This window comes from Erinaceus europaeus, chromosome 9 (assembly GCF_950295315.1).
Source record: "Erinaceus europaeus chromosome 9, mEriEur2.1, whole genome shotgun sequence".
NCBI classification, from domain to species: domain Eukaryota; kingdom Metazoa; phylum Chordata; class Mammalia; order Eulipotyphla; family Erinaceidae; genus Erinaceus; species Erinaceus europaeus.
The window spans coordinates 87,877,672-87,898,796 of NC_080170.1; the positions used below are offsets into that span (position 1 = coordinate 87,877,672).

Genomic DNA, 21,125 nt, shown 5'->3' on the forward strand with positions numbered 1-21,125 from the left:
GCATTTAATATTACTGCTGCATTGCAGTTTTTAAAATTTCTTTATTGGGGGATTAATGCATTTCAGTTTTTTAATGCTTGATTTTACTTTTATTTTCATTAATTTGAAAGGTGAAGGAATGGTGTACTGCTTATAAACTATTTCCTTTATGACACTGAACATATTTAGGTTCCTCTAGGACCTATTAAAGTGTATTATTTTCTACCAAATTTTTTCTTAGAATTTATAGTTACAATTTCACTAGTGCTTTCTTTGTGCCAATGTGACAGTGTATTTGAATGAAGATTTCATTCAGTGCTCATTTATCAGTATTTGGGGTGAATTAAGACTGTAGAACAAATATTATGAACATATATTTTCTCAAGGCTAAACTAAGACCATAGATGCCATTTATTATTTGCCAGTAGCATCACTGGAAGAACTCAGGCCTTCTGTTTGTATTTATCCTAGGAAAAATGAAACATTTTAACATTTCTGTAATAATGTAGGGATGTGTGTGTGTGTGTGTGTGTGTGTGTGATGCATACATGCACAAGTAATAGATAAATATGTGTGTAGAACCTGTTAGGTGAGATAAGGCTTACAGTTTTTCTGTTAGTTGTCATACCTTTTTTTTCTGATAGTAATCAGTTTTTTTCTTCTTTTTTCCCCTTGCCACTCTTGTGTTCCCACCTTTATTTCCAAGGTGTCCCTGATCATCTAATACTTAGTAGGTTGTTAAATTATGCATATGCATTTACCTCTGTTGTTATTACTAATGTTCAAATTGATAAGGTACTCATTATGATACGTCTAAGACTGAAAGAATGAAAACTGGAAAGATTGTAAAGAGGAAGTTCCATAGTATAGTTATGTCTCATATGCTATTTTCACTTAATATACATTGGAATGGGAAAGGAGAATGAGAAGACTCCATTCAATTATTTATTCTTAGTATATGCCAGTTGTGCTTCAGGCATAAAGAGTGCTTTTTAAACAATCATAATATCTTGCTCCTGGCAGTGGCACATATGTAAATAGGTAAGGACCCCAGTTTTAGCCCCCCCCACCTGTGAGGGATGAAGGAAGCTTCACAAGGGGTGAAACAGTGTGTAGGTGTCTTTTTTTTTGTCTCCAGGGTTATTGCTGGGCTCAGTGCCTACACCATGAATCCATTGCTCCTGGAGACCACCCCCCTTTGTTGCCCTTGTTGTTGTAGCCTTGTTGTGATTATTACTGTTTTTGTTGATGCCCTTCCTTATTGGATAGGACAAAGAAATCCAGAGAGGAGGGAAAGACAGAGAGGGGGGCAGAAAGATAAACACCTAACTAAGGTGTCTGTTCTATTCCATACATAAACTTGCTCATGCCCCACTTGTAAATAGCACACTTCCTCTAGGCTACTTGAGTTGTTCATTAACACAACCATTAGTAACACGATTAACTGGACTGTTTGCCTAAAACAAAACCCAGATTTTTTCTTTCAAAAGTGGTACCTTTACTACCACAGAGTGGCAGAAGCTGGTACAGGAGCTAATAAATGTTATCTTTGCACCAGTGTTTACTGCTCCTTCAGCGTCCCAAAGCACATCTTATAACTTTTCCTTCTAGACTTCTATCATGTCTGGTTCTTTAATAACACTGATAGTGTCAATCCTAGACCTGTTTTCTGCTACTTAGATCACTTTCACTGGATCAGCAGTAGCTCACCCAGTGGATAGCTTACATCAACCTGCACGGACCTTGGTTTGAGCCCCAGACCACCTCATAAGAGTGCTTATAGTGGTGAAAGTGTCACAAATGGTGAAGCAGGACAGGGGAAATAGTATAATGGTTATGAAAAACACTGTCCTGCCTGAGGCTCAGAGGTCCCAGTTTCAATCCTCTGCACCACCATAAGCCTGAACTGAGTAGTATTGGGGCAAATGCTGTGGTGTCTCTCCTCTCTGTGTCCCTGTCTTTTACTCTCTAGCTAGTAGACTAAAACAACAACAACAATAAAATGGTCTTCTGGAGTTGGGGGGGGGGAGATCCTTCATTTTGTAGATAGCTAGTAGGCATATTTTAGTTATAGTCCAAAGGACCTGTGGCTATTCTAGTTGGTTTTTTTTTTTTTATCTTTTTCTTTTTTTCCCTTGAGCCTTTTACCATCATGCAGGTGGATCCAAGTTATTATCTGGGGAGATGATGTCATGGCTGGAAAAAGGACCAGAAAGCTGGATCAGGGAAGAGAGCAGCCCCTAATATGTGAAAGGCATATAAATATTGTTGACTGTAAACCCCATTGATTTGATCTGATCTGGGGCCCATATTCAGTTTAGGAATGTGACCTCTGCATCCCTTTAGATCTGAGCTCACATTCTGTGGTCATGAGTAGGAACAATTCCAAGTTGCCCCATTATCAGAACCCATCTTCCTCAGGTGTAGCATAGAGTATGTTGTCTATCTTCCATTTGGAGGATAGAACATTCTCAACCTTTGTTGATCCCAGCTGAGGGTAATGGGAGCCCACAAAGGGATCTGTTGTGTTGTTCCTGATAGAGATGGCCGGTAACAATGGAGAGAGGGATTTATTTGAGGTCTAGGCACATCATGTCTGTTTGGGAATCTCATGACTCCCCCTCCAGGGCCCTAGCTAATGGGGTAGCCTGATAGTGACTAAAGAGTCATGGTTAAAGTATGCCAGTCTCTTGACCTTATTCAGCTTTTGCAGTCCTTGCTTTGATAGGGTTAGCTTTGGAGTGAGTAAGGGAAGTGTAATAGAAAGTAGGTGAGGAGGGTATCTAAGTCTAAGTAGACACTATTTCATTATGAAATTTATACTGACTTACTGCAGACTATTGTATACTTTTGCTTTCAGGTATATATTTTGCACTAATTTATAGATACATGTGAACATATGCTCTATCTCATGGGACCTGGTCTATATCTAGGTATTGGGATTTTGTTAGGAAGTGAACCATCTGGAATGGAATTAGCAAATCCTATGAAAGGAAAGGTGTCACTGGAGTAATGAGGCTGAAGGATTGACATTCCACAACTGACATCTCTGGACACAGTCTGAAGTGAAGCATGCTGAGGTGGTACTCCTTGTGTTGATTATGTTGGGATCAGTGGATGCAATATCATTTGATATGAATTGAGAGACACATACAGGAAAGTGAGCCCCACCCCAGAGGTTCCAGGACTGGGGGAAATATAGGCTCTATAGCGGAAGTGGGAGGTTCCTGCTTTCTTAGGGTTTAAAAAGGCAATAAATAGTTATTGCTATAATCACATTATTTGGCAATTGGGTTAACTTTGAAATATCCCTTTGTTAGGATTTGCTGTATCATACAAAACATCATCATACTTTATGTCCTTTAACATTATTTTTATATAGCTGTGCCACCAGTTGCTTCTGTTCTCCCTGGTCTAAGCTTTTAAGAGTTAACATATCGAAGACTCAGCCTATGATATGGTCTGTGCATTAAAAAGTTTGAGACATTCAGTCAATTTTCCCCTCTCATATTAATTAAGTAATGTTTTATATGACTACGAATTAATAGGAGTATACATAAGCACCATTCCCACCACCAAAAGACTGTGTCCCACCCATCCTATCCCCCCCCCAACCCCTACCCCATGAAGCTGAACATCCACCCTCACCCTAAACCCAGGGTTTTTACTTTGGTGCCCTACTTCAAATTCAGTCAAATACTGCTTTGAGTTTCCCTTTCTGTTCTTCTTTCTCAACTTTGTTTATGAGCGGTTGTCCTCATAAATCCATTTGGACCCCTGTCCTCTGACATTGCACATAAGATGGCATGACTACAGCACCCCCTGAAACCCATGATGTGACCTGGCATGTTCTGAAGTACCTGATTCACAGATTCCAAGGACAGAACTTTCTTACTGCCTTTCTCTAGCCCATTGCTGTCTGCCCTTCTTGCTTCTGCTTCACCTGTCACATTTTGGTGGTTCCAGCTCACTCTCTACAGAGAAGCAAAATTCCAGTGGCTATCCTTCCCCATCGAGATAGACATGTGGCATATCTTCCCCTTGTCGTTGGCATTGGACTGACACTTCTATCGGACTTGATGGTACACCTTTGGACACTCCCTTTACACTGCTGGACTTCTCGAGGACTGGCTGTAGCAGCAGTCCATGGACTCTGCATCCAGCTGTCTTGGGACTCTGCAATGCCAGATCACCCCTCTTGCCCCTTAGCCTATCAGGCCCCCACTCCTCCACCTATCAGGAAGTGCCGCCTTTCTGCCCATCAGGCAGCCCCTCTCCGCCTACTAGACCTGTCTTCAGTCTCACACTGTCCTTTGCTACTCTTACTTAGTGCTCCCTGTCTTATTCCAGTTCTTTTAAAAATGCCTGCATGATATAGGTTTCTGTTCACCCCTACACTGTTATTCCTCTGACAGAAATGGAGTCTTTTACAGACATTCACCCATTTATATGTGGCCATTAAGAAAGAGGGAGATGATGGAAATTGTGAGGATGTGGTTGAGCTTGGCAGGGCTTGAACCTCAGGAGTGTGTCTATCCTGTTAGTCTATCTCTCTACTGAGAGGTTGAGCAAGGAGGGACAGTAGTAACCCCAAAGGTGTGCCTCGTCCTATCAGACTCCCTGCCTCAAAAAGCACCCCACATTCCTGATACTATAGCCATTAGATGAAAAGAAAGGGGGAGATGTCAGACCTTAAGCCAGCCCTGCCCTGCTCCATCCTCCATTGCTGATACTATGGCCTATTTACATAATCATTGTTTTGCTTGATCTATCTTCTTTCTACCTCGAGACCCACCCTGCGTGCAGGGTATTAATTAATCCCACCAGTTGAAACCATCAAACAGTTGCTAAGGACACTTCCATCTTCCCAGTATGCCTTTTGCCTCTTTCCGCCCCCTTTCCTAGCCATTTCCATTTCCGTCTTGCCACTTCTGGTTTTGACCCTATAAAGTACACTTCTGTTCCTAGTTTCACTCTCTTCTTCTCTTCCTCTTCTCTCTTTCTCTCCCATGTCCTGACCTGGAGAAGGGCTGGTGTGCAGAGCAGGAGGTGGCCATTGAGGTTTGGTGCCACGTGGCTTAACCTGCTGTGCTCACACCCAACTCTGGAGCTCCCACATCAATAAAGAATTGTATTACCATGCTGCCACGAGTTCCTGGATCCTCTCTCCCATCCACAACACTAGCCTGGCATTCGGGATCATCCCATACTCATCTTTATCTTTCTGACTTAGCTCATTTAACATAATTCCTTCTAGCTCTATCCAATATGGGTCAGAGAAGGTGGGTTCATTGTTCTTAATAGTTGCATAATATAGCAACAATATTTTTAACATCCTTTTTTTCTTGTATTAGATGGCATATTGATGTTTTATTTGATTATAATAAATTTAAATAATAAAATACTGCTAAGAGGGATTGGGAGATAGATCACCTGGTAGGGAACATGCCTTATTCCATGTGAGACTCTGGATTTGAGTCTATATATTACATGGGATGCCAGGATTGGTACTATGGAAGCTTTATGGATGGTGGAGTAGTCATGTGGTGCCCTCCTGTGTCTATCTTTTGCTCTCTCTCTCTCTCTCTTAGTGTCTATCTTTTGCTCTCTCTCTCTCTCTTACTCAGTAGGAAATAGAAGAATGAAAATGGTAGATTGAGGAAAGTCACTCAGTAATTCCCCAGAGCCATTTAAAATATAAACAAACCTTTGCTAAGGGTTTAGCCCCAAATGAGATGTACTTGAATATTAATTCACATTTATTCTTTGTAGAATACAGATTTTCAAGATTCACAGCAAAGTAAAGCACACCTCTTTCTTCTTTTGTAGCTTTTTTTTGAACTGACAAAGACCAAGGTCTCATTCCATTTTTCTTAGTTCTTATTCACTGCTATGCAGTGACTAGGGGGACTGTAACTTCACTGTAAGTACCCAATCTGAGAAAATGAATTTTTAGCTCCTTGGAAGATTCATTTGTAATAACTATCAAACAATCAGGAAGGTGTTTGACACTCATATGGTTTTTGACAAGAAATAAACTTCAGCTGAACTCTGTTGCATTCATTAATTTTGTTAAAACTGATGTTGAAAAGATCACAATTACAGTCAAGTTAAAAGAAAAAAAATCACTATATAATTTGTAGTTTATTTTGTTAATTGTAAATTAAACTTGGAAGTTCTTAACTAAAACACTGATCTTTTCATTGTAAAGGAAGGAGTTAAATTCTTCTAATAATCAGCATGATCATAGATTAATTCATTCTTACTGCCCTGTCAAAAATGAAAGGAAGACCAGTGATACTTGATTCCAATCTTTTCACTTTAACTAGAGTGAGTTAGAACAGTATGCAATACAGTTACTATGAACAACATAGTCTTTTAAGGGATAGGGAGTTGTAAACAGGAACTTTAAGGTAGTTTTTTCTTGAGGCTCAGTGGTTGTGGTGCACTTGGTAGAGCTTACACATTACAGTACACAAGGAACTGGGTTCATCCCCCCAGTGTCTACTGGTAAAGGGGAAGCTTCATGAGTGAAACAGTACCACTCATGGCAAATCAGCCTTTTAAAAAATTTTATTTAAGAAAGAAGACATTAACAAAACCATATGATAGGAGGGGTACAACTCCACATAGTTCCCACCACCCGATCGCCATATCCCATCCCCTCCCCTGATAGCTTTCCCATTCTCTATCCCTCTGGGAGTATGGACCCAGGGTCTTTGTGGGTTGCAGAAGGTGGTAGGTCTGGCTTCTATAATTGCTTCCCCACTAAACATGGGCATTGACTGGTCGAAATCAGCCATTCTTTCTCTCTGTCTCTTTTAAAATTTTGCATTATCTTTATTTATTTATTGGATAAAGATAGCCAAAAGGATGTGATAGAGGAGAGAGTCATCTGCAACACTGCTTCACCACTCATAAAATTTTCTCCTGCAGGCGGGGACTGGATGCTTGAATCCATGTCCTTGCCCTTTGTAACATGTGCATGCAATTCCTTTCTCCGTCTGTATCACCCCACTTCCTCCTTAATCTATCTCTATCCAAAGTAAATAAGTAATATATAATATATAATAAACCTATTAAAAGGTAATTGTCCTTATTTTCAGGCTTCATTAGGTCTTCTAAATTTTGTATACTCACGAAAATTTTCAATTTTTTAAAATTAAATTCTATTTACATTGCTATATTCATGAGGCAGAAAACTAGAAAAAATGTCTTCTGATACAATTTTGCCTATGCTTTTTTTCTTTAATGGGGAACGCCTTCCCCATAATAAAACACTCACTCCGTTGCTCCCCATTCTCAATTCCCAGTTGCACAGAATTATCCTTGGGCTGTAATCTTCTGCTGTAGAATTAGATTTTTTTTTTTTTGGTGATACTCTTAGATTTTCAAATAGGGACTAATATTCTTGGTCCACAGTTCCATCCCTGATTATCCAGGCTTCTCTAGTTATTTTATCCACTTCAGTTTCTCTGGCTAACTCGTATATATTGCACATTATGTGTTTGGCTACCTCCAACACATATGACCATTGCTAGTTTAGATCTCTACAAGGAATAAAGCCTGAGGTATAAAGTTTTCTTTATTCCTAGTTCATAGCACTTACCTATTCGTAATATACAATATTATTATTAATGTATGTATGTCTTCTCAAAGATTATAAACTCCCTACAGGCAGATATAATTCCTCTCATATGCATCTGTCTCACAATGCACAATACACTACTTTGCAGCAATCAGATACTTAAATGTTTATAATTTGAATGGATATAGTCTAAGCAGGTTAAAGATGATTGTACTATTTATTGACTTTTGTTTCTAAGGATAGGTTTTCTAAGAAGGTAGTTCTGATGTTTCAGATACTTAAAATGCAAGTTTTCTTTCCTTCAAGTTCATTATAAATGTCCTACTTTGGGGGTTGAGTGGTTATTCACAAGGTTGAGAGCACATATTACCATGCAGAAGGACTCTGGTTCAAGCCCTTTCCCCACCTGCAGGGGGAAACTTCACAATGGATTAAGCAGGGCCAATAGATTTATCTCTCTCTTTCCCTTCTCAGTCTCTTTCAGTTTCTCTCTGCCATATTACCAGTAAAGTAAAAAAAAAAAAAAAGAGAGAGAAAAAGAAAAATGACCATGCAAAAATGATCATGCAAGCACCAAAAATAACTCTTGTGGAAACAGAATAAATAATAATAACCCCTAGATTAAAAAGTAATTATTTTAAACATACCATACAAAAAAGTTATCCCACTAATCTGGCATTACTAAAAAATCTTCTTGATTATGTATGAAAATCAGACATCAGGTGATGACTTAGTAGAGATTGTCTTTAGCAGCCTATAGAGTTCCCCTCTTCCCCCATTTTTCTGAAAGGGAGAATTTATCTTTCCTGAAATCTTCCTAAAGTCAAGGTCTGACAAATTTACCAGACCTGGTTTGTAGAAGTCATATACTAAGGCTTTAAACATTAAAGGATACAGAAACGAGACTATATATATACATAGTCAAAGAATGATCTTCTGATTGGAATGTCCAAAATATCTATTTAAATAAACTGAAAAAATCTGAATAAAATGAAGGCTTGGTTGCTCAAGGAACCTCTTCGAAGTTTCATTGCTACTTAATGGCAGAGCCATATCTTTTGATCATTGATGGGGAAGGAACATAGTGTGTTACACTGAAACCTAATAAAATTAGATTCAGAAACATAACAAAGGGGGGAAAAAAACGATATAATGAAATTCTTTCAAATGATAGATCTTTTGCAGTGATCAGAATTTTTGAATTTTAAATATCTTACTATCTGAAGTTACTATAATAATACATCAATTATTACAACATATTTTAAATGATAGATATATGGGTTTTATTTTCATCTATAAAGTGGATTGTTTAGGTTCACTTAAAATTTTCACACTTAAGTATTTAGTTTAAATATAAAATTAGGAATTTATTCATTGTCATTCATTGTTTTGTATGATATAGTTTTTATTAAAAAATCATAACTTGTTTTTAAAGACTCAATAAATGTAGCTTTTGAATATATTTATACCTGTTAAGTTTGCATGTTTCTGTAGATATCTAAATACATACTATTTTGATTAATAGTAGTTTATTTAAGTTTTATAGTAATTGTCAAGAAAATTACTTTTTTCCATAAAATTGTCTAAGTTTCAAAATATTTTGACTGTTTATATTTCAATTAAATTGCCATAAAGTTCCTATGGCTGTTAAAGATTATTTTAAATCTCAAAAGGATCATTTCAGGTTTTTTCTTTTCAAATTATTTATGATATTATTTATCTTTGTTATCTTTTTCTACTTTTTGGCCTTTATTCATACCTTTCTATTTTGATATTTTCTCTTAGGAAATACTTTAGCTCTATCCATAAATTTTGGTATACATTGCATTTATTGATCTATATTTTTATATATGGCATTTGACCCATTAATTGTATAACAGTTTAACTTAAAATCTAATTATTAGATATTTTACATGCAATAGATATGACTTTGTTATTAAAGTATAAGTTTATTTACACTTAGGAGAGATAATTGATATATATATTTTGAGACTTTTTATGCAACTTAATATAGGGGCAATTTTATATAGTTTCATGTGTGGTTTGGTAGACCTGTACATTATAATTCTTAAATTAGTTTTATCATTATTTTGTACTTGTTTTCTTTTTATTTTATTGTCTTTATTTATTTATTGGATAGAGACAGCCAGAAATTGAGAGGGAAGGGGGAGATAGAGAGGGAGAGATTCACCACTTCTGAAGCTTCCTCCTGCATATTGTGACTGAGGGCTTGAACCTGGACCCCTAAATTTTTCTTATTTAAGAAAGGATTAATTAACAAAACCATAGGGTAGGAGGGGTACAACTCCACACAATTCCCACCAACCAATCTCCATATCCCACCCCCTCCCCTGATAGCTTTCCCATTCTCTATCCCTCTGGGAGCATGGACCCAGGGTCATTAAGGGTTGCAGAAGGTAGAAAGTCTGGCTTCTGTAATTGCTTCCCCGCTGAACATAGGCGTTGACTGGTCGGTCCATACTCCCAGTCTGCCTCTCTCTTTCCCTAGTAGGGTGTGTCTCTGGGGAAGCTGAGCTCCAGGACACATTGGTGGGGTCTTCAATCCAGGGAAGCCTGGCTAACATCCTGATGGCATCTGGAACCTGATGATTGAAAAGAGAGTTAACATACAAAGCCAAACAAATTGTTAAGCAATCATGGACCCAAAGGTTGGAATAGTGGAGAGGAAGTGTTAGGGAGGTACTCACTGCAAACTCTAGTGCACTTCTGCTTTCAGGTATATATTTTGCAGTAGTTTATGGATACGTGTGAACATAAGCTCTCTCTCACAGAAACTGGTGTATATCTAGGTTTTGGGACTTTGTTAGAAAGTGAACCACCTGAGATGAAATTAGATTGTACTATAAAAGGAAAGATCTCACCCGAGTAATGAAGCTGAAGGGTTGTCATTCCACACGTGAAGTCTCTGGACACAGTCTGAGGTGAAGCATGTTGAGGAGGCAATTGTTGCGTTGGTTAGGTTGTGATCGGCAGATGCAATATTATTTGATATGGATTGGGAGAGGCATACGGGAAAGTGGGCCCTATCCAAGGGTTCCAGGACTAGGGGAAGTAGGGGCTCTTTAGTGGAGATGTGAGGTTCCTGCTGTCTTAGGTTTCAAGAAGACAATCGATAGTTAATGTTATCATCACATTATTTGGTAATTGGGTTAAATTTGAAAAGTCCTTTTGTTATGGTTTGCTGTACAGTACCCAGTATCTTGTATATAGCTGTGCTATTGGATGCTTCTGATATACTTGGTCTAGGCTTTTGAGAGAGTCCATATATCAAATACACAGCCTATATATTAAAAAGATTCAGTTAGTGTTTTGAAAAACTTTGAGATGTACAACTGATTTTCCCCCTCATATTAATTAACTAGTGATTTATATGTCTATGTTTTGCTAGAAGTGTACATAAACACCATTCCCACCACCAAAAGATTGTGACCCATCCCTCCCACCCACTCCCACCCCCCACTGGGCCAGGAAGCTGTATATCTACCCCTCACCAAAGGGCTTTTACTTTGGTGTCCTACTTACAATTTGGTCAGGTCCTGCTTTTAGTTTCCCTTTCAGATCTTCTTAGTCAACTTCTGTTGATGAGTGGGATCATCCCATACTCATCTTTATCTTTCTGACTTAGCTCACTTAACATAATTCCTTCTAGCTCTGTCCAAGATGGGTCAGAGCAGGTGGGTTCATTGTTCTTGATAGCTGCATAGTATTCCATTGTGTATATATACCACAGCTTTCTCAGCCACTCATCTGTTGTTGGGCACCTGGGTTGCTTCCAGGTTTTAGCTATTATGAATTGTGCTGCTATGAACATAGGAGTACAAACCTCTTTTTGGTTGGGTGTTATGGAGTCCTTGGGGTAGGAGAGGAATTACTTCCCCAGGAGAGGAATTACTGGATTATATGGAAGGTCCATGTCTAGCCTTCTGAGAGTTTTCCAGACTGCTCTCCACAGAGGCTGTACCAATTTGCATTCCCACCAGCAATGTAAAAGGGTTCCTCTGTCCCCACATCCTCTCCAGCATTTGTTGCTGCTATCCTTTTTGATGTATGCCATTCTTACAGGAGTGAGGTGGTATCTTAGTGTTGTCTTAATTTGCATTTCTCTGACAATCAGTGACCTAGAGCAGTTGTTCATATGTTTGTTAGCTATTTGGATCTCCTCTGTAGTGAATGTTTTTTTCATATCCTCTGCCCATTTATGGAAGGGGTCATTTGCTTTTTTGGTGCTAAGTTTGCTGAGCTCTTTATATATTTTGGTGATTAGTTTCTTGTCTGATGTCTGGCATGTGAAGATCTTCTCCCATTCTGTGAGGGGTCTCTCTGTTTGTTTAATAGTTTCTTTGGATGTGCAGAAGCTTTTCAATTTGATGTAGTCCCATTGGTTTGTTTCTGCTTTAGTCTTCCTTGCAATTGGGTTTGATTCATCAAAGATGTCCTTGAGGTGTATGTGGGAAAGTGTTTTACCAATGTTTTCCTCTAAGTATTTGATTGTTTCTGGTCTGACATCTAGGTCTTTGGTCCATTTGTAGTTGATTTTTATTTCTGGTGAGATAAAGTGGTTCAATTTCATTCTTCTGCATGTTACAACCCAGTTTTCCCAGCACCATTTATTGAAGAGAGCCTCCTTTTTCCATTTAATCCTTTGGGCCCCCTTATCAAAGATTAGATGTCCATAGGTGTGGGGATTTATTTCTGTGCTTTCAATTCTGTTCCACTGGTCTGTGTGCCTATTTTTGTTCCAGTACCATGCTGTTTTGATGATGATGGCTTTATAATATAGTTTAAGATCTGGGAGTGTGATGCCTCCATTTCTGTTTCTTTTCCTCAAAATGGTTTTGGCAATTCTAGGTGTTTTCATGTTCTAGATAAATGATTGTAGTGTTTGTTCTATTCTTTTAAAGAAGCTTTGTGGAACTTTGATGGGTATTGCATTAAATTTGTATATGGCTCTGGGGAGAATATTCATTTTGATGATATTTATTCTTCCAATCCATGAGCATGGGATATCTTTCCATTTCTTGGTATCAGTTTCTATCTCCTTGAGTAGCGACTCATAGTTTTCAGCATACAAGTCTTTCACTTCTTTGGTCAACTTTATTCCTAGGTATTTGATTGATTTTGCTGAAGCAGTAAATGGGAGTCATTTCTGGATGTCTTCTATTTCAGATTTAGTGTTTGAATAAAGAAATGCCACTGATTTTTGTACATTGATTTTGTAGCCTGATACCTTGCTATATTGCCTAACAACTTCCAGTAATTTTCTACTGTATTCTTTAGGTCTTTCTATGTATACTATCACATCATCTGCAAATAGTGAGAGCTTGACTTCTTCCCTTCCAATCTGTATCCCTTTGATTTCTTTCTCTTGCCTGATTGCTATGGCAAGAACTTCCAATACTATGTTGAAGAGTAACGGTGACAGTGGACAGCCCTGTCTAGTCCCCGATCTGAGGGGGAATGCTTTCAGCTTCTGTCCATTGAGTATGATGTTGGCTGTAGGTTTGCTATATATTGATTCCACTATCTTGAGGAATTTCCCATCTATTCCCATTTTTTGTAGAGTTTTGAGCATAAGTGGGTGTTGACTTTTGTCAAAGGCTTTCTCTGCATCTATTGAGATAATCATGTGGTTTTTGGCTTTGCTTTTATTGATGTGGTGAATGACATTGTTTGACTTATGTATGTTGAACCAGCCTTGCATTCCTGGGATGAATCCCACTTGGTCATGATGAACAATCTCTTTGATATGTTGCTGTATTCGGTTGGCCAAGATCTTGTTTAATATTTTGGCATCTATGTTCATCAGCGATATTGGTCTGTAGTTTTTCTTTTTTGTTCTGTCCCTATCAGCTTTTGGTATCAGGGTGATGTTGGCTTCATAGAAGGTGGAAGGGAGTATTCCTGTTTCTTCAATCTTATGGAAAAGCTTAAGAAGTATGGGTACTAACTGTTTCCTGTAAGTTTTGTAGAATTCGTTTGTGAAGCCATCTGGTCCAGGACTTTTGTTGTTGGGGAGATTGTGTGTAGTTGTACCCCTCTTAGCCTATGTTTTTTGTCAGTGTTTCCTTTTTATAAATAAAAATTAAAGAAGATTCAAAAATAAAATAAAATAGTTCCCTATAATGAATTATTGCTAAATTTCTTTTTTTAATATTTATTATCTTTTAACTTGTTTAATTAAATTTATTTACTTATTGGATAGAAACAGTCAGAAATCAAAAGAGATGGGAGATAGAGGGAGAAAGACAGAGACACCTGCTGCCATACATTACCACTTGTAAAGTTTTCACCCTGCAGTTGGGAACTAGGACTTGAGCCTGGGTTCTAGAGCATTATTATAATGTGTGTGCTCAACCAGGTGCAATACCACCCAGCACCCAGTATGAATTTTCAGCAGAAATACATGGGACACAATCCATTCAATATTTCATTAACAGATATTTAAAACATACCTACTACTTGTTAGGTACTTTGCTAAAGACCAGTAATGCAATTTGAATAATACAAAACTTCTTTCTGTCTGCTATTTAGTCTATGTGAAAAATAATTACAATGCAGTGTGATGATTGCTGTGACAAGATTTAAACATAATACATCATGTTCTGGAGGAGGTAATGTCTAAACTAAGACCCCCCCCAAATGTGTGTAAATTATTAGACTCTTATATACAGAATCTTATATTTCAGCAGAAATTTTTACATTCCTGAAGAATAAATAATTTAAAAATTCAAATTGACAGTATTTTGAACATATAATTATTAATGTTGATATAAATTCTAGTATTTTTATTTTATTCACAACTTTAATTTTCACATTAGAGTAACACTTAAAATATCTGTTAAAATTTTCTTTTTAATATGCTATGAAATATAAGTTGACCTACAAGAAGAGTTATTAACATTCATAATTTTGTAGATCAGGTTTCTACTTGAGAGTTTAAATTCATATTTATACATTTAGAGTATTTCATTTTAAGTGGTAGTCACTAATACTAGAAAATTAAAATATAGCAATTTTATAGGCTTCTTTTTTTAAACACTTTGTAGCTTTTTTATAGCTGGTCTCATCAAAGGTCTAGACAAACCAACTCTATCTTTGGGTTAACTGGTGTGTATCATATGATATCATATGATTATCGTTTTTCCTTCCTTATTGTCTATCAGTTTTCAGTTCACAGCCTGATAAATCGATAGCTCTTCTTTTCAAACTTCCTCTTTATGACTGGAATATTTTTTTTTATCATGAAGGCCTAAATCTAGCTTAGAAATTTACAAAAATAAGCATAGTTAACAAAATTATCCAGTCTGTTTTTTAAATTATGAGTTATCTTACTAATTATAAGTATTCTGTCAGATAAACTGCAGAGGGAAGGACACCTCCCTTTTGGAAAATTAAGCTGATTTTATTGATGATTAAAGTCTAGATTTTATAATGATTATAATAACGGTAGACCACCCACCATTTCAGTAGTGAGTCTAGAAGAATTAAATACATATTAAATTGAAGTATTTGGAATTACACGGTGATTTTTTTTTTCTCAAAAGCAGGTCAAATTTAAAATATAAACTAATTTAAATTGTTACTAAGGGTGCTTGTTCAGTCATGGGGGAAATGCTTCATAGTCTAAATTTAAGTTTAGACCTCCTTTATGGAGCCAGTGCCCCCCCGAAGACCCAGCTAATGCCCTTTTCAGTGCCCTTAGTGAGTTAGCAATTAGATTTATTAATGGCTCAGGAGGCACCATTAAGTAACCCCTTCTTTCATTTCTAGACATGCCCAAACAATGTGGAGAAATATTTCTGTATGTCCCAATGTAGAGTGAAACTTTACAGTTCCTATTGTGGAATACATCGGTATCAAACTAGGAATTAAAAAGACTTAAAATAACCTACAGATCATTTATACTTGCAATAGTGCTGGTAGTAACTTCACCCACATATAACCCAAACAGTTCTAGAAATTCTATCAATATAATTTTCACAGGATTCTGAAGTACTATGTAACAGTTCTGAATTTGTGTTGTTCTTATCAAAACAGAAGTAAGGACTAGAATGATATCAACATGGATTCATTTACCTCTTCTAAGCCGTCAGAGGAAACCTGACTATAATGTTTAACTTGTATTTGCAATCTTGCATTGTGTGTCAGCTTGGGTCATTTATAGTTCTTTTCAGAATTCATTAAAAGTTGATGCTACTCACATGTGATTGTTAAGGAGCACACAACACCTTGGTCTGATTCTAGCTTAAAAATTGCATTCATTTTAACCTTATTTTCTAGTTCCTGATTGTTTCAATTAAAAATGAAAATTATTCTTGATTTTTCACTCTGAAAAATTCATAGTGTTGCTGTGCATATTACTTATCCTACTATAATAGGAATAGTACTTTAAAAGTTAGAGTGGCCTATTGTGACTATTACTATAGTAGTAGTGCTTCCTGATTCAGATTTTTTTTTTTTTATGAATATCCAGCACAAGACTGGCTCTTAGATAAACTGTGGCATATAATGTACTATATTGAGTAAGTACTCTCTCTCCCCTCTCTCCCTCTTCTTTCCTCTCTTTTCCTCCTTCCCTACATCTCTTTCTCTTCCTCCCTCCCTCCCCTCTTTACTCATTTACTGCATAGATTACCAGATTATCTAACCTTTTTCAGTGAGGTAGAAATCCCTTTATTTTCTCACACAACTGCAATAGTGTCAATAACTTATTAGCAAAACTTAACTTTACAACAGGAACTGTGCTAAGTTTGTTTCATATTTGGAACATGTTATACTGACAGTATTATAGATAAGATGAACATTCTTTCAAATACAGGAAAATGTAAATTACTAAAGTACATACAACTGAAACGAAGGAACTGGAATTCAATTCAGTTCAGTCTGACAACAAAAACTAATTAATTAAGTACTAACCTGCTTCATATAATTCTTCAAATATCCTGAGCTCTGTGATCACAGATCACTGATCACATGAATAGCTTCACTTAGTGTTTGGCATCACTTCACACAAATTGCACAAGTGTACCTCAAAACTGTCTAGCTTTAGAGAGACAAGTACTGATTATGTTTACTGGACACAAAGAAACTGAACTGCTGTTGAAAGAAACTCTATATTCCATGTTTTATCTGCACACCATAATCAGTTATGCCCCATCTCCCCTACACCCCACCTTTGTTAAGAATTCCCTAAATATTTATCTGTTTACTCTTGGTTCATTTTCAACCTCTCCCTGGTGGTGGTGGTATAACAGTGTCTAGCAAAGTTAGCAAGTAAATCACTTATTTACTTTAGTTGCCAATAAATAACCATAGTCTGTTAATAATTGTACATTTGTTTTATGTGGACTTAGATAACCTGAGACAATCTTACACATCTAGTATCTGAGATTGGATTAATAATTCCATCATGTCTAGTCTCCTAAATATAGTTCTATATTAACAAAGTTTAGATAGTATAAGGAAAAATTAAAACTGAAATGAAGCAATTAGCTTATTTTATAAGTGATGTATACTCATGCACATAACATTCTTGTGATATGTAAATATAACTTTTTCTTAATACAGCAAAAAATGGCCAATGTGTTTACTTGTTTTAAAGTATACCAAAGGTTACGAATGCCTTCAATCCTAAATTACATCTTTATGTGAAATATATACATAAACTTTTTGTTTTGTTTCCTATATGTACTTTTCCTGTTTTGTAAAGCACTATAGAAGTTTTAAGTTCAGTGCAAAATTAATAGAAAGTTATGTGTATGAATTTATAGTTTATTTAAAAAGTGTTAGTTCTGTGAGGGTAAAATATGTTCTATTTTATCTCTCCAGCATACCATAATGTCACATACATTGCCCATAATAGATGTTCACTAAATACTGTTGACTTTGTGAGCAAATTAGTCTGTACTAGGTTGAACAGATTTGCAGTACTAAATTGTTCTTGCCAACATTTCACTCTGCATAATTAAAGAAGTTTGATTAAGATGATTGAAAAATGTGTTATTGAACTACTGGTGTAGTTTCTAAAGCAGTGGGATGAGAGACCCCCCCACTATCCCTATGAGAAGGCAGTGAGGTTGAGTTTCTGTAGGTCCACTGAATAGATTTTATGTGTGATTGGATTAATTTATTTCACATAGAAAGTTAAGGTTTATGATTTCTATATAGCAGTACATAACTTTTTTTCTTTGACCCTGCCCTGCCAATCAATATCCTTTAAAATACTTATTGTAGGAATTGACTATGAATAAAAGTAAAAAAGTTAAATAATCTATAGTACTATTATCCAGATATACTCAATATTTCTGATTGTTTTTTTTGTTTATTCTCATCCACATAATTTCATCATGCCCATGCAGTTGATACTCTGTATTCACAAAATAAAAGTTATTAAAAGGTACCTTGTACATTTTTGTAAGTTATTTCTGACTTATTTATTTATTTTCTCTTTGTTGCCCTGTTGTTTTTCACTGTTGTTGTAATTATTGTTGTTGTTGATGTCGTCATTGTTACATAGGACAGAGAGAAATGGAGAGAGGAGTCTTCAATCCAGGGAAGCCTAGCCAGCATCCTGGTGGCATCTGGAACCTGGTGATTGAAAAGAGAGTTAACATATGAAGCCAAACAATTTGTTGAGCAATCATGGATCCCAAGCTTGGAATAGTGGAGAGGAAGTGTTAGGGAGGTACTCACTGCAAACTCTAGTGTACTTCTGCTCTCAGGTATATATTTTGCAGTAGTTTATGGATACGTGTGCACATAAGCTCTCTCTCACAGAAACTGGTGTATATCTAGGTTATGGGACTTTATTAGAAAGTGAACTACCTGAGATGAAATTAGAGTGTACTATAAAAGGAAAGGTCTCACCCGAGTAATGAAGTTGAAGGGTTGTCATTCCACACGTGAAGTCTCTGGATACAGTCTGCCCCAGAGACACACCTTACCAGGGAAAGAGAGAGGCAGACTGGGAGTATGGACCGACCAGTCAACGCCCATGTTCAGCGGGGAAGCAATTACAGAAGCCAGACCTTCTACCTTCTGCAACCCACGACCCTGGGTCCACGCTCCCAGAGGGATAGAGAATGGGAAAGCTACCATGGGAGGCGGTGGGTTATGGGGATTGGGTGGTGGGAATTGTGTGGAGTTGTACCCCTCCTACCTTATGTTTTTGTTCACTAATCCTTTCTTAAATAAAAAATTTAAAAAAAAAAGAAATGGAGAGAGGAGGAGAAGACAGAGAGGGAGAGAGAAAGATAGAAACCTGCAGACCTGCTTCACCACCTTTGAAGCAACTCCCCTGTGGGGGTGTGTCTGCTCAAACCAGGTCCTTTAAGCTGGTCCTTGAGCTTTTCACCACATGCACTACAGCCCTACTCCCTAAACTATTTTTATATGAATGTACCATACTAACTTATTCATATTTTTGGACATTGGGTGATATTACTGTTATAAAACTATTTTTCATGAGTGGTTTTCAGTTGGATAGTATAATTGACTCAACAACTAAAATTAATGGATAAAAATTTTCAACTTTATATTTTTAATATAAACTCACTACTACAGTCTTCCAGGAGACTTAGAAATTTACACTCTAATCTGAAGTAAAGATTCATTGAATCATCATAAAAAATTATTATTAAGCTCTTCAAATTCTTAAAGTTTTATCAATATACATTGACATTTCCCCCCTCCCTCCTTTTCTTTAAAAATTTTTATCTTCATTTATTAATTGGGGAGAGATAGCCAGAAATCAGGAAAGTAGGGGAGATCCTCCCCTTCTCTCCTTTCCCTCTCCTCTCCTCCCTATTCCCTCCTCTCCCTTCCTCTCCCCTCTTCTTCATCTCCCTTCCCCTCCTTCTCTTCCCTCCTCCTCCCTGCAGCACCGACTCACTTCTAGCAAAGCTTTCCCCCAGCAGGTGGGGACCAGGGACTTGAAACCCAGTTCTTTCTCACTGCAGAATGTATGCTCAATCAGGTGCACCACCACTGCCCTCCCTCTTTTTCTTTTTTTTTTTACTTCTCCTCTCCTCCCCTCCCCTCCCCTTCCCTCCCCTCTCCCTTCTCCCCTCCCCTCTCCCTTCTCCCCTCCCCTCCCCTCCCCTCTCCTCCCCTCCCCTCTCCTCTCCTCTCCTCCCCTCCTTTCTCTTCCTCTTTCCTCCTTCTCCTTTCCTCCCTCCTCTCCCCTGCCCCTTCCTCCCTCTCCTCCCTCCCTTCCCCTCCCCTCCCTCCCTTTTCCTCCCCCTCCCTCCCCTTTTCTCCCCCTCCCTCCCCTTTTCTCCCCCTCCCTCTCTTCTCCTCCTTGATTCCTCCCCTCTCTTCCCTCCTTTCTCCTCCCTCCTCATCCCCTTCCCACCCTTCACCTCTCCTCCATTCTCTCTCCCTCTCTCTCTCTCTCCCTCCCTCCCTCTCTCTCTCTTTCTCTTCCCAGTCTTAAGACTTTTTAAGTTAATACCATGGCCTTACACTATGCTCATAATAAACATATGAATTAAACACTTTATTATGATTTCAGAAATAATTATGAAATAGTTTTAATGATCAAAGGTTTTGGACTGAGTGGTGCAATATAGTTTCCATCCACATACAAATTGTTTTAGGATTCATTGTAAGTTCTGAATAGTTTTGCTTAAGTTAAACTTTCATTGTCTTCTTCAACACCTAATTCATTGTCAGCTGTCTCAAATTATGTAGGTCTGTGGCATTCTATCTGGTGTAGTTTTAGCATTCATTGTGTTGGTGATCAGTCTCATTTCAATATGCTATTATAACTTGAATCTAACAAATATCCGGTTTATTTTTTTATTTGTTTTTTTTTCTTGGTGAACATCTTTATAAAAACATTTTCTCTCTCACAAATATTCTATCTAACCTATGTACAGATGAATCTGAATGGTTTCATTTTAGAGAGTAGCACGCATATTTGTATTAGGAAGGCAATAGTCTTGGAAGAATACCAAAAAAAAAAAATCATTTTAAGTGTTTGCCTCACCCTCTCATTAAAGCATTTTGGTTTCCAAGGCCATGGTGAGTCTTGGTCCCTTGCTGGTACTTGTTTTTGATATCACTGCTAAAGGACTCTTTGTATATACATATACATATACATATACATATACATATACATATACATATACATATACTTACATATACATTTAGGGTGATCTGGAAGAGCTCAGTGGGGAAAACACCAATATAATAGAACTCACCTCTTTAAATTCTGCTGTGTTCTTTACTTTTCTATAGGAATTGTCTCAGCATAAATACTGGCTCAGCTTAGAAGTGAATTTTTACTTAAGTCATGTGTTTGTTTACATTTCAGAGTACCTGATAAATTACAAGTCTAGCTGTGCCCCTTTGCTGCACAGGTATGTGTATGATTTGCCTATGGTTATGTAACTATGTTTTAACTGACCAATGTTATTACATTTTGTTCCTTAAAATTGTTTACAGGTTTCATGATGTCAGAATGTTAATTTTCAGTACTTAACAATTGATAGATTCTCAAAGAATGATACATTGTATACATACCTTAAATTTAACT

The 21,125-nt window shown here is 37.2% G+C and overlaps 1 protein-coding gene across 11 annotated transcripts in view; it reads left to right on the plus strand.

The window, feature by feature from the left end:
- ZBTB20 (zinc finger and BTB domain containing 20) overlaps positions 1 to 21,125 on the plus strand; it is a 768,805-nt gene that overhangs the window by 63,167 nt on the left and 684,513 nt on the right. For all 11 annotated transcript variants that reach the window (XR_009551650.1, XR_009551651.1, XR_009551649.1 and 8 more), the window contains exon 2: positions 20,904 to 20,949. The gene's annotated coding sequence lies outside the window, so the exon portion shown is untranslated. The remainder of the gene's footprint in view (positions 1 to 20,903; positions 20,950 to 21,125) is intronic.